Consider the following 12,075-nt stretch of genomic DNA (forward strand, 5'->3'; position numbering starts at 1 on the left):
GAAATTATAGTGATCACAGATTTCAATTGTTTTTGCTCTATCTCTTATAGTTTTATGTTATCTCTCAAAATATCGGTTTTTGGTAGGAAATTATAGTGATCACAGATTTCAATTGTTTTTGCTCTATCTCTTATAGTTTCCAAGAAAAATGGACTTTTATGTTTTCATTCAAAATATCGGTTTTTGGTGGGAAATTATAGTGATCATAGATTTCAATTGTTTTTGCTCTATCTCTTATAGTTTCCAAGATAAAGGGACTTTTATGTTTTCACTCAAAATATCGGTTTCTGGTGGGAAATTATGGTGATCACAGATTTACTTGTTTTGGCTATATCTCGAATAGTTTCCAAGAAAAATGGACTTTTATGTTTTCACTCAAAATATCGGTTTTTGGTGGGAAATTATAGTGATCACAGATTTCAATTGTTTTTGCTTTATCTCTTATAGTTTCCAAGATAAAGGGACTTTTATGTTTTCACTCAAAATATCGGTTTTTATTGGGAAATTATTGTGATCACAGATTTCACTTGTTTTTGCTTTATCTCCTATAGTTTCCAAGATAAAGGGACTTTTATGTTTTCACTCAAACTATCGGTTTTTGGTGGGAAATTGTAGTGATCACAGATTTCAATTGTTTTTGCTCTATCTCTTATAGTTTCCAAGAAAAATGGACTCTTATGTTTTCACTCAAAATATCGCTTTTTATTGGGAAATTATAGTGATCACAGATTTCAATTGTTTTTGCTATATCTCTAATAGTTTTATGTTTTCTCTCAAAATATCGGTTTTTGGTAGGAAATTATAGTGATCACAGATTTCAATTGTTTTTGCTCTATCTCTTATAGTTTCCAAGAAAAATGGACTTTTATGTTTTCATTCAAAAAATCGGTTTTTGGTGGGAAATTATAGTGATCACAGATTTCAATTGTTTTTGCTCTATCTCTTATAGTTTCCAAGATAAAGGGCCTTTTATGTTTTCACTCAAAATATCGGTTTCTGGTGGGAAATTATGGTGATCACAGATTTCACTTGTTTTGGCTATATCTCGAATAGTTTCCAAGAAAAATGGACTTTTATGTTTTCACTCAAAATATCGGTTTTTGGTGGGAAATTATAGTGATCACAGATTTCAATTGTTTTTGCTCTATCTCTTATAGTTTCCAAGATAAAGGGACTTTTATGTTTTCACTCAAAATATCGGTTTCTGGTGGGAAATTATAGTGATCACAGATTTCAATTGTTTTTGCTATATCTCTCATAGTTTCCAAGAAATATTGACTTTTATGTTTTCACTCAAAATATCGGTTTTTGGTGGGAAATTATAGTGATCACAGATTTCAATTGTTTTTGCTCTATCTCTTATAGTTTCCAAGATAAAGGGACTTTTATGTTTTCACTCAAAATATCGGTTTTTGGTGGGAAATTATAGTGATCACAGATTTCACTTGTTTTTGCTATATCTCTCATAGTTTTCAAGAAATATGGACTTTTATGTTTTCACTCAAAATATCTCTTATAGTTTCGAAGATAAAGGGACTTTTATGTTTTCATGCAAAATATCGCCTTTTGGAGGGAAATTATAGTGATCACAGATTTCAATTGTTTTTGCTCTATATCTTATAGTTTCCAAGATAAAGTGACTTTTATGTTTTCACTCAAAATATCGGTTTTTGTTGAGAAATTATAGTGATCACAGATTTCACTTGTCTTTGCTATATCTCTTATAGTTTCACTCAAAATATCGGCTTTTGGTGGGAAATTATAGTGATCACAGATTTCACTTGTTTTTGCTATATCTCTCATAGTTTCCAAGAAATATGGACTTTTATGTTTTCACTCAAAATATCGGTTTTTGGTGGGAAATTATAGTGATCACAGATTTCAATTGTTTTTGCTCTATCTCTTATAGTTTCCAAGATAAAGGGACTTTTATGTTTTCACTCAAAATATCGCTTTTTGGTGGGAAATTATAGTGATCACAGATTTCAATTGTTTTGGTCCATCTCTTATAGTTTCCAAGAAAAATGGACTTTTATGTTTTCACTTAAAATATCGGGTTTTGGTGTGGCATTATAGTGAAATGGACTTTAATGTTTTCACTCCAAATATCGGCTTTGGTGGGAAATTATAGTGATCGCAGATTTCAATTGTTTTTGCTCTATCTCTTATAGTTTCCAAGATAAAGGGACTTTTATGTTTTCACTCAAAATATCGGTTTTTGGTGGGAAATTATAGTGATCACAGATTTCAATTGTTTTTGCTCTATCTCTTATAGTTTCCAAGAAAAATGTACTCTTATGTTTTCACTCAAAATATCGGTTTTTGGTGGGATATTATAGTGATCACAGATTTCAATTGTTTTTGCTCTATCTCTTATAGTTTCCAAGAAAAATGGACTTTTATTTTTTCACTCAAAATATCGCTTTTTGGTGGGAAATTATAGTGATCACAGATTTCAATTGTTTTTGCTCTATCTCTTATAGTTTCCAAGAAAAATGGACTCATATGTTTTCACTCAAAATATCGCTTTTTGGTGGGAAATTATAGTGATCACAGATTTCAATTGTTTTTGCTACATCTCTTATAGTTTCCAAGAAAAATGGACTTTTAGGTTTTTAATTATCGTGATCACAGATATCAATTGTTTTTGCTCGATCTCTTATAGTTTCCAAGAAAAATGGACTTTTATATTTTCACTTAAAATATCGGGTTTTGATGTGGCATTATAGTGAAATGGACTTTAATGTCTTCACTCCAAATATCGGCTTTGGTGGGAAATTATAGTGATCACAGATTTCAATTGTTTTTGCTCTATCTCTTATAGTTTCCAAGATAAAGGGACTTTTATGTTTTCACTCAAAATATCGGTTTTTGGTGGGAAATTATAGTGATCACAGATTTCAATTGTTTTTGCTCTATCTCTTATAGTTTCCAAGATAAAGGGACTTTTATGTTTTCACACAAAATATCGGTTTTTGGTGGGAAATAATAGTGATCACAGATTTCAATTGTTTTTGCTCTATCTCTTATAGTTTCCAAGAAAAATGGACTCTTATGTTTTCACTCAAAATATCGGTTTTTGGTGGGATATTATAGTTATCACTGATTTCAATTGTTTTTGCTCTATCTCTTATAGTTTCCAAGAAAAATGGACTTTTATGTTTTCACTCAAAATATCGGTTTTTGGTGGGAAATTATAGTGATCACAGATTTCAATTGTTTTTGCTCTATCTCTTATAGTCTCCAAAAAAATGGACTTTTATGTTTTCACTCAAAATATCGTTTTTTGGTGGGAAATTATAGTGATCACAGATTTCAACTGCTTTGCTCTATCTCTTATAGTTTCCAAGAAAAATGGACTTTTATGTTTTCACTCAAAATATCGGTTTTTGGTGGGAAATTATAGTGATCACAGATTGCACTTGTTTTTGCTATATCTCTCATAGTTTCCAAGAAATATGGGCTTTTATGTTTTCACTCAAAATATCGGTTTTTGGTGGGAAATTATTGTGATCACAGATTTCAATTGTTTTTGCTCTATATCTTATAGTTTCCAAGATAAAGTGACTTTTATGTTTTCACTCAAAATATCGGTTTTTGTTGAGAAATTATAGTGATCACAGATTTCACTTGTTTTTGCTATATCTCTTATAGTTTCACTCAAAATATCGGTTTTTGGTGGGAAATTATAGTGATCACAGATTTCACTTGTTTTTGCTATATCTCTCATAGTTTCCAAGAAACATGGACTTTTATGTTTTCACTCAAAATATCGGTTTTTGGTGGGAAATTATAGTGATCACAGATTTCAATTGTTTTTGCTCTATCTCTTATAGTTTCCAAGATAAAGGGACTTTTATGTTTTCACTCAAAATATCGGTTTTTGGTGGGAAATTATATTGATCACAGATTTCAATTGTTTTTGCTCTATCTCTTATAGTTTCCAAGATAAAGGGACTTTTATGTTTTCACTCAAAATATAGCTTTATGGTGGGAAATTATAGTGATCACAGATTTCAATTGTTTTTGCTCTATCTCTTATAGTTTCCAAGATAAAGGGACTTTTATGTTTTCACTCAAAATATCGCTTTATGGTGGGAAATTATAGTGATCACAGTTTTCAATATCTCTTATATCTTATAGTTTCCAAGATAAAGGGACTTTAATGTTTTCACTCAAAATATCGGTTTTTGGTGGGAAATTATAGTGATCACAGATTTCAATTGTTTTTGCTCTATCTCTTATAGTTTCCAAGATAAAGGGACTTTTATGTTTTCACTCAAAATATCGGTTTTTGGTGGGAAATTATATTGATCACAGATTTCAATTGTTTTTGCTCTATCTCTTATAGTTTCCAAGAAAAATGGACTTTTATGTTTTCACTCAAAATATCGGTTTTTGGTGGGAAATTATAGTGATCACAGATTGCACTTGTTTTTGCTATATCTCTCATAGTTTCCAAGAAATATGGACTTTTATGTTTTCACTCAAAATATCGGTTTTTGGTGGGAAATTATTGTGATCACAGATTTCAATTGTTTTTGCTCTATATCTTATAGTTTCCAAGATAATGTGACTTTTATGTTTTCACTCAAAATATCGGTTTTTGTTGAGAAATTATAGTGATGACAGATTTCACTTGTTTTTGCTATATCTCTTATAGTTTCACTCAAAATATCGGTTTTTGGTGGGAAATTATAGTGATCACAGATTTCACTTGTTTTTGCTATATCTCTCATAGTTTCCAAGAAACATGGACTTTTATGTTTTCACACAAAATATCGGTTTTTGGTGGGAAATTATAATGACAGATTTCAATTGTTTTTGCTCACAGATTTCACAGATTTCAATTGTTTTTGCTCTATCTCTTATAGTTTCCAAGATAAAGGGACTTTTATGTTTTCACTCAAAATATCGGTTTTTGGTGGGAAATTATATTGATCACAGATTTCAATTGTTTTTGCTCTATCTCTTATAGTTTCCAAGATAAAGGGACTTTTATGTTTTCACTCAAAATATAGCTTTATGGTGGGAAATTATAGTGATCACAGATTTCAATTGTTGTTGCTCTATCTCTTATAGTTTCCAAGATAAAGGGACTTTTATGTTTTCACTCAAAATATCGCTTTAAGGTGGGAAATTATAGTGATCACAGATTTCACTTGTTTTTGCTATATCTCTCACAGTTTCCAAGAAATATGGACTTTTGTGTTTTCACTCAAAATATCGGTTTTTGGTGGGAAATTATAGTGATCACAGATTTCAATTGTTTTTGCTCACAGATTTCACAGATTTCAATTGTTTTTGCTTTATCTCTTATAGTTTCCAAGATAAAGGGACTTTTATGTTTTCACTCAAAATATCGTTTTTGGTGGGAAATTATAGTGTTCACAGATTTCACTTGTTTTTGTTATATCTCTTTTAGTTTCCAAGATAAATGGACTTTTATATTTTCACTCAAAATATCGGTTTTTGGTGGGAAATTATAGTGATCACAAATTTCAATTGTTATTGGTCTATCTCTTATAGTTTCCAAGATAAAGGGACTTTTATGTTTTCACTCAAAATATCGGTTTTTGGTGGGAAATTATAGTGATCACAGATTTCACTTGTTTTTGCTATATCTCTTATAGTTTCCAAGATAAATGGACTTTTATGTTTTCACTCAAAATATCGGTTTTTGGTGGAAATTATAGTGATCACAGATTTCAATTGTTTTTGCTCTATCTCTTATAGTTTCCAAGATAAATGGACTTTTATGTTTTCACTCAAAATATCGGTTTTTGGTGGGATATTATAGTGATCACAGATTTCAATTGTTTTTGCTCTATCTCTTATAGTTTCCAAGATAAAGGGACTTTTATGTTTTCACTCAAAATATAGCTTTATGGTGGGAAATTATAGTGATCACAGATTTCAATTGTTTTTGCTATATCTCTCACAGTTTCCAAGAAATATGGACTTTTGTGTTTTCACAATATAGTGAAATTATAGTGATCACAGATTTCAATTGTTTTTGCTCTATCTCTTATAGTTTCCAAGATAAATGGACTTTTATGTTTTCACTCAAAATATCGGTTTTTGGTGGGAAATTATAGTGATCACAAATTTCAATTGTTTTTGCTCTATCTCTTATAGTTTCCAAGATAAAGGGACTTTTATGTTTTCACTCAAAATATCGCTTTATGGTGGGAAATTATAGTGATCACAGATTTCAATATCTCTTATCTCTTATAGTTTCCAAGATAAAGGGACTTTAATGTTTTCACACTCACATCTCTTATAGTTTCCTAGAAAAATGGACTTTTAGGTTTTTAATTATCGTGATCACAGATATCAATTGTTTTTGCTCTATCTCTTATAGTTTCCAAGAAAAATGGACTTTTATGTTTTCACTTAAAATATCGGGTTTTGGTGTGGCATTATAGTGAAATGGACTTTAATGTCTTCACTCCAAATATCGGCTTTGGTGGGAAATTATAGTGATCACAGATATCAATTGTTTTTGCTCTATCTCTTATAGTTTCCAAGAAAAATGGACTCTTATGTTTTCACTCAAAATATCGGTTTTTGGTGGGATATTATAGTTATCACTGATTTCAATTGTTTTTGCTCTATCTCTTATAGTTTCCAAGAAAAATGGACTTTTATGTTTTCACTCAAAATATCGGTTTTTGGTGGGAAATTATAGTGATCACAGATTTCAATTGTTTTTGCTCTATCTCTTATAGTCTCCAAAAAAATGGACTTTTATGTTTTCACTCAAAATATCGTTTTTTGGTGGGAAATTATAGTGATCACAGATTTCAACTGCTTTGCTCTATCTCTTATAGTTTCCAAGAAAAATGGACTTTTATGTTTTCACTCAAAATATCGGTTTTTGGTAGTTTTTGCTCTATCTCTTATAGTTTCCAAGATAAAGGGACTTTAATGTTTTCACTCAAAATATCGGTTTTTGGTGGGAAATTATAGTGATCACAGATTTCACTTGTTTTTGCTATATCTCTTATAGTTTCCAAGATAAATGGACTTTTATATTTTCACTCAAAATATCGGTTTTTGGTGGGAAATTATAGTGATCACAGATTTCAATTGTTTTTGCTCTATCTCTTATAGTTTCCAAGAAAAATGGACTCTTATGTTTTCACTCAAAATATCGGTTTTTGGTGGGAAATTATAGTGATCACAGATTTCAATTGTTTTTGCTCTATCTCTTATAGTTTCCAAGAAATATGGACTTTTATGTTTTCATTCAAAATATCGGTTTTTGGTGGGAAATTATAGTGATCACAGATTTCAATTGTTTTTGCTTTATCTCTTATAGTTTCCAAGATAAAGGGACTTTTATGTTTTCACTCAAAATATCGTTTTTGGTGGGAAATTATAGTGTTCACAGATTTCACTTGTTTTTGTTATATCTCTTATAGTTTCCAAGATAAATGGACTTTTATATTTTCACTCAAAATATCGGTTTTTGGTGGGAAATTATAGTGATCACAGATTTCAATTGTTATTGGTCTATCTCTTATAGTTTCCAAGATAAAGGGACTTTTATGTTTTCACTCAAAATATCGGTTTTTGGTGGGAAATTATAGTGATCACAGATTTCACTTGTTTTTGCTATATCTCTTATAGTTTCCAAGATAAATGGACTTTTATGTTTTCACTCAAAATATCAGTTTTTGGTGGGAAATTATAGTGATCACAGATTTCAATTGTTTTTGCTCTATCTCTTATAGTTTCCAAGATAAATGGACTTTTATGTTTTCACTCAAAATATCGGTTTTTGGTGGGATATTATAGTGATCACAGATTTCAATTGTTTTTGCTCTATCTCTTATAGTTTCCAAGAAAAATGGACTTTTATTTTTTCACTCAAAATATCGGCTTTTGGTGGGAAATTATAGTGATCACAGAATTCAATTGTTTTTGCTACATCCCTTATAGCTTCCAAGAAAAATGGACTTTTAGGTTTTTAATTATCGTGATCACAGATATCAATTCTTTTTGCTCTATCTCTTATAGTTTCCAAGAAAAATGGACTTTTATGTTTTCACTTAAAATATCGGGTTTTGGTGTGGCATTATAGTGAAATGGACTTTAATGTTTTCACTCCAAATATCGGCTTTGGTGGGAAATTATAGTGATCACAGATTTCAATTGTTTTTGCTCTATCTCTTATAGTTTCCAAGATAAAGGGACTTTTATGTTTTCACTCAAAATATCGGTTTTTGGTGGGAAATTATAGTGATCACAGATTTCAATTGTTTTTGCTCTATCTCTTATCGGGTTTTGGTGTGGCATTATAGTGAAATGGACTTTAATGTTTTCACTCCAAATATCGGCTTTGGTGGGAAATTATAGTGATCACAGATTTCAATTGTTTTTGCTCTATCTCTTATAGTTTCCAAGAAAAATGGACTCTAATGTTTTCACTCCAAATATCGGCTTTGGTGGGAAATTATAGTGATCACAGATTTCAATTGTTTTTGCTCTATCTCTTATAGTTTCCAAGAAAAATGGACTCATATGTTCTCACTCAAAATATCGGTTTTTGGTGGGATATTATAGTGATCACAGATTTCAATTGTTTTTGCTCTATCTCTTATAGTTTCCAAGAAAAATGGACTTTTATTTTTTCACCCAAAATATCGGTTTTTGGTGGGAAATTATAGTGATCACACATTTCACTTGTTTTTGCTATATCTCTTATAGTTTCCAAGAAAAATGAACTTTTATGTTTTCACTCAAAATATCGGTTTTTGATGGGAAATTATAGTTTCCAAGAAAAATGGACTTTTATGTTTCCACTCAAAATATCGGTTTTTGGTGGGAAATTATAGTGATCACAGATTTCAATTGTTTTTGCTCTATCTCTTATAGTTTCCAAGAAAAATGGACTTTTATTTTTTCACCCAAAATATCGGTTTTTGGTGGGAAATTATAGTGATCACAGATTTCAATTGTTTTTGCTACATCCCTTATAGTTTCCAAGAAAAATGGACTTTTAGGTTTTTAATTATCGTGATCACAGATATCAATTGTTTTTGCTCGATCTCTTATAGTTTCCAAGAAAAATGGACTTTTATATTTTCACTTAAAATATCGGGTTTTGGTGTGGCATTATAGTGAAATGGACTTTAATGTTTTCACTCCAAATATCGGCTTTGGTGGGAAATTATAGTGATCACAGATTTCAATTGTTTTTGCTCTATCTCTTATAGTTTCCAAGATAAAGGGACTTTTATGTTTTCACTCAAAATATCGGTTTTTGGTGGGAAATTATAGTGATCACAGATTTCAATTGTTTTTGCTCTATCTCTTATAGTTTCCAAGAAAAATGGACTCTTATGTTTTCACTCAAAATATCGGTTTTTGGTGGGATATTATAGTGATCACAGATTTCAATTGTTTTTGCTCTATCTCTTATAGTTTCCAAGAAAAATTGACTTTTATGTTTTCACTCAAAATATCGGTTTTTGGTGGGAAATTATAGTGATCACAGATTTCAATTGTTTTTGCTCTATCTCTTATAGTTTCCAAGAAAAATGGACTTTTATGTTTTCATTCAAAATATCGGTTTTTGGTGGAACATTATAGTGATCACAGATTTCAATTGTTTTTGCTCTATCTCTTATAGTTTCCAAAAAAATGGACTTTTATGTTTTCATTCAAAATATCGCTTTTTGGTGGGAAATTATAGTGATCACAGATTTCAATTCTTTTTGCTCTATCTCTTATAGTTTCCAAGATAAAGGGACTTTTATGTTTTCACTCAAAATATCGCTTTTTGGTGGGAAATTATAGTGATCACAGATTTCACTTGTTTTTGCTCTATCTCTTATAGTTTCCAAAAAAATGGACTTTTATGTTTTCATTCAAAATATCGCTTTTTGGTGGGAAATTATAGTGATCACAGATTTCAATTCTTTTTGCTCTATCTCTTATAGTTTCCAAGATAAAGGGACTTTTATGTTTTCACTAAAAATATCGGTCTTTGGTGGGAAATGATAGTGATCACAGATTTCAATTGTTTTTGCTCTATCTCTTATAGTTTCCACGGAAAATGGACTTTTATGTTTTCATTCAAAATATCGGTTTTTGGTGGGAAATTACAGTGATCACAGATTTCAATTGTTTTTGCTCTATCTCTTATAGTTTCCAAGATAAAATGACTTTTATGTTTTCACTCAAAATATCGGTTTTTGGTGGGAAATTATTGTGATCACAACAGATTTCAATTGTTTTTGCTCTATATCTTAAAGTGACTTTTATGTTTTCACTCAAAATATCGGTTTTTGGTGGGAAATTATAGTGATCACAGATTTCAATTGTTTTTGCTCTATCTCTTATAGTTTCCAAGAAAAATAGACTTTTATGTTTCCACTCAAAATATCGGGTTTTGGTGGGAAATTATACTGATCACAGATTTCACTTGTTTTTGTTATATCTCTTATAGTTTCCAAGAAAAATGGACTTTTATGTTTTCACTCAAAATATCGGTTTTTGGTGGGAAATTATAGTGATCACAACAGATTTCAATTGTTTTTGCTCTATCTCTTATAGTTTCCAAGAAAAATAGACTTTTATGTTTTCACTTAAAATATCGGGTTTTGGTGTGGCATTATAGTGAAATGGACTTTAATGTTTTCACTCCAAATATCGGCTTTGGTGGGAAATTATAGTGATCACAGATTTCAATTGTTTTTGCTCTATCTCTTATAGTTTCCAAGATAATGGGACTTTTATGTTTTCACTCAAAATATCGGTTTTTGGTGGGAAATTATAGTGATCACAGATTTCAATTGTTTTTGCTCTATCTCTGGACTCTTATGTTTTCACTCCAAATATCGGCTTTGGTGGGAAATTATAGTGATCACAGATTTCAATTGTTTTTGCTCTATCTCTTATAGTTTCCAAGATAAAGGGACTTTTATGTTTTCACTCAAAATATCGGTTTTTGGTGGGAAATTATAGTGATCACAGATTTCAATTGTTTTTGCTCTATCTCTGGACTCTTATGTTTTCACTCAAATTATCGGTTTTTGGTGGGATATTATAGTGATCACAGATTTCAATTGTTTTTGCTCTATCTCTTATAGTTTCCAAGAAAAATGGACTTTTATGTTTTCACTCAAAATATCGGTTTTTGGTGGGATATTATAGTAATCACAGATTTCACTTGTTTTTGCTCTATCTCTTATAGTTTCCAAGAAAAATGGACTTTTATGTTTTCATTCAAAATATCGGTTTTTGGTGGGAAATTATAGTGATCACAGATTTCAATTGTTTTTGCTCTATCTCTTATAGTTTCCAAAAAAAATGGACTTTTATGTTTTCATTCAAAATATCGCTTTTTGGTGGGAAATTATAGTGATCACAAATTTCAATTCTTTTTGCTCTATCTCTTATAGTTTCCAAGATAAAGGGACTTTTATGTTTTCACTCAAAATATCGGTTTTTGGTGGGAAATTATAGTGATCACAGATATCAATTGTTTTTGCTCTATCTCTTATAGTTTCCAAGAAAAATGGACTTTTATGTTTTCATTCAAAATATCGGTTTTTGGTGGGAAATTATAGTGATCACAGATTTCAATTGTTTTTGCTCTATCTCTTATAGTTTTCAAGATAAAGGGACTTTTATGTTTTCACTCAAAATATCGTTTTTTGGTGGGAAATTATAGTGATCACAGATTTCACCTGCTTTGCTCTATCTCTTATAGTTTCCAAGAAAAATGGACTTTTATGTTTTCACTCAAAATATCGGTTTTTGGTGGGAAATTATAGTTATCACAGATTTTACTTGTTTTTGCTATATCTCTCATAGTTTCCAAGAAATATGGACTTTTATGTTTTCACTCACATTTCACTTGTTTTTGCTACATCTCTTATAGTTTCCAATAAAAATGGACTTTTATGTTTTCGCTCAAAATATCGGTTTTTGGTGGGAAATTATCGTGATCACAGATATCAATTGTTTTTGCTCTATCTCTTATAGTTACCAAGTTAAATGGACTTTTATGTTTTCACTCAAAATATCGGTTTTTGGTGGGAAATTATAGTGATCACAGAT

Source organism: Lucilia sericata, unplaced genomic scaffold, assembly GCF_015586225.1.
Source record: "Lucilia sericata isolate MDLA Ls3-8-SP2 unplaced genomic scaffold, ASM1558622v1 Contig000209F_arrow, whole genome shotgun sequence".
Taxonomy (NCBI): Eukaryota; Metazoa; Arthropoda; class Insecta; order Diptera; family Calliphoridae; genus Lucilia; species Lucilia sericata.